Genomic DNA, 3,577 nt, shown 5'->3' with positions numbered 1-3,577 from the left:
TTTTCCCCGAAGACTGGAAATGCGCAGAAGTAAGGCCTCTGCTCAAGAAACCCTCAGCAGATCTGACGGACCTAAAAAACTACCGGTCCATCTCGCTCCTCTCCTTCGCGGTGAAAGTTGCCGAGAAGACCATCAACACAGAACTGACAAAGTTCATCGAAGATAACGTCGTCCTCGACCCCTCGCAATCTGGATTCCGCAGCAACCACAGTACCGAGACCGCCCTACTCGCCGCCACCGACGACATCCGCACCCTCCTCGACCAAGGCCACAGCCCTGATCTTACTCGACCTATCAGCAGCTTTCAACACCGTCTCCCATCGCACACTCGCAGCCAGACTACATGACGCCGGCATATAAGGCACTGCCCTTGACTGGATCCGATCATTCTTCACCAGCAGAAGCCAAAGGATCAGACTACCACCCTTCCTGTCCGAATCCACGGAAGTCTACTGCGGAGTCCCACAGGGATCATCACTAAGCCCTACCCTACCCTCTTTAACATCTACATTGCTCCCCTCACCGCCGTCGTCCGACAGAACAGCCTCAGCATAGTCTCCTAAGCAGATGACACCCAGCTCATCCTCTCCCTCACGAAGGACCCCGCCACAACCAGACTCAACTTCCAGGAAGAAATGCAGGACGTCGCAGCCTGGATGAGCAATAGCTACCTAAAACTCAACTTGGAGAAGACAGAAGTCCTCGTACTTGGAAACACCCCATCGGCATGGAACAACAGATGTGCAGAGATCCTCCAGAGATGGTGAGCTTGTCTGCAAGATAAATGGACCAGATGGACTATGTTAACGATGAACGAAACTCACACATTGCAAAATTCGATTCGCAAAAGATTTGAACTGATTTGAGGATAATGAAATAAAAATAAAGTAGAAAAAAAAAATGCATGCTTTCAGGCAGGCAATAAACCATTAATCTGCCTTTTGTGCTCCAGGGAGCTAACCCTGATATGACGGTCTAGGTTCTCAAAGCAATTTCGATGGTCACATGCTACCTAAGATTCTTCACGGCTGTATGAGACTTAGAGTGAGGCAGCTAGACATTTTGGGGCATAAGTAACAAAGAGTTGTCTCCCCCTTGTGCCACCCAAGGGAGTGCAAGTGCGAAAAAACTACTAAGTTGGATTTATCAAGCCATGCAATGCCACCTTGCGTGTCCCTGTGTGGCTTGATCAATCTAGAGTAACGCAATGTGGCGCAAATCGCTGCGTTGTGTTACTCTTCCCCAGGGAGGCACTTCATGGGTGCAGCTTGTGTCTTCCCACTGATCCACCCATGAATTTTGGTGAATTTCCAGATTTACCATTACTGGTAGGCATGGCAGTGTGTCAAAATGCTATGCCTCCCTGGGTGCAAGAAGGGGTCCCTTCCTACGCAAAAACAATCCTGCTTACGATGGAGGCACTCCTGCGCCATGGTGCAAGGGTGCCTGTGCTGGTGCTAGACAGCACATTGTGTGCTTGTGCAAAGAAAAGACACAAATGTGCCGTATAATGTTAAATATGGTGCATTTCTGCCCTTTCCCTACCACATAGCTCAGCAAGGTGGCTTGCTTCTCTGCACTGTGGGATTTCTTGATGAATTTGGCTCTTAAGGTATAGATTCATCCTCTGGGGTAAGAAGAATTAACAATTAAAAAATATGTAGATTCTGTAACCTTGAGTATGAATGGAACAATCATTGAACATGTATCTTCCCAGGCCTGTCTGATGTAAAATCCGGTTACCTAAGCAACGCAACGAGGGGCGAGAATAGCCAATCAGGGCTGGACCACTAACATCATTAGAATCAGGGCCGACAAAGTGCGTGAATGCACGTCAAATCACCAAGATACCTGGGCCATCAGAGGTGATATCACACGCCCTTTGACCTTCGCTTTTACGCACAAACACATGCGTACATATACACAAAACATTAATGCTTACACACAGACTCTCACATAAACCCACTGTCGCCCACAAGCACACATACAACATACATTTAGAAACATTCACATATTTGAGCTGCTAGAGAGGGTCATATTTCAGCTAATTGAACTCCATGTATACAACACTAATAGTGGAAAATATATTTTTCTTATATATTGTATATATATATATATATGTCAAACCAACTTTCTGGGTAGAAAAGAAGGAAACTCGAGCCACAATCTCCATAAGCGTGATAGATTTATTTCAGCAAAATGGCTCAAACGCCCGACGCGTTTCGGTGCAGCCGCACCTTGGTCACGGGTGAATTCAGTCATGACATTTTGAGTTTTTAAAGTGAAAAAGCAAATTAAGTGCACAACATAAAAGTAGGACTACTTCCTCATAACTTCAGGTTTGTTGAACAATGGAGGCGGCCATAGTTGAATATTCACAACAGGCTTCAAGTTTAAACTGATACATACTCAATTTAGTGATACCCCGCATTTGAGATGTTATAATGCACATATAAAGAATATAAAGTGTCAATGTTGACATTTAAACAAACAATACAATTTGTATTTCTTAGTTGAAAACATAGGTATTCATGCTATTAATAAAACTCCAAAAAATGTGTTTTGCCCAAGTGGGCAAGAATTCATAAGGCATGGAACACACTTAATTGTCCATACTGATTGCGAAATCAGTGAAGTTCCGCCCAAGTGGGCATGTGCTACTAATGCCAGACGAACATCCGGTTAAGATTACATTAATCATACAGGCAACATTGCACTACATTTTATCCATTTTGTTACATCAAAAAAAGGGTTTATCATCTGCTTTGTAGTTGAAAACTTGCATAGACTCCATTTCCTAAGGAAACCCCCAAGGCTTGTTCTCATCTGTTTATAGAGCAGTCTCCTACAAATAGAAAGAAAAACCATAATCACTAAAAGTGAATAAAAACTGATTAAAAAAGCTTCAATTTTTACAATATCTTTTCTCAACAGTGTTTCGGCAAATATATTAGAGCCCTGATTATTTCAATTTAGTTCTCATGTTGATTTATATAATTTGAGGGCAATATTGATTGGGATGTGCAGACACATATCCAGGATTTAACCTAGATGGACAGAGAGTTCTTCATCCTTATTAAGACCCCAAGGTTGGACCGTTTGATATTTTATGATCATACGTGATTCAAGTTGGCGCAACTGTTTCAATCTGTTGCCGCCCCTTTCTGATTTAGGAATCCTGTCTAATGCACAAAATTGCAGCAATCTGACATTTTTGTTGTGGAAATCTTTGAAGTGCTTGGCAATTGGATAGTTCTTATCCTCATTAGTGATGGCCCTTGTATGTTCCAACACCCTTTTCTTCACTTCATTTATTGTGCTCCCAATATATACTAAGGGGCACGGACAACGTAGTGCATAAACACAGTAGTCAGATTTGCACGACAAATGCTTTTGTATTTTAAAAGCTTGATAGTGTTCTGAGAGAACAATTTCTTTCCTATTAACACTATTCTTGCAAGCCTTGCATGTATTGCAGGTGAAGAAGCCTCTGACACCAGTTTTTTCTTTCTTGTCTCTTACAGTACTACTGCATAAAACATCTTTCAATGCAGTACATTTTCTGAAAGTGATCTGT

The sequence above is a fragment of the Lissotriton helveticus genome, chromosome 11, assembly GCF_964261635.1.
Source record: "Lissotriton helveticus chromosome 11, aLisHel1.1, whole genome shotgun sequence".
Taxonomy (NCBI): Eukaryota; Metazoa; Chordata; class Amphibia; order Caudata; family Salamandridae; genus Lissotriton; species Lissotriton helveticus.
Note: the sequence above shows the minus strand (reverse complement) of the source record.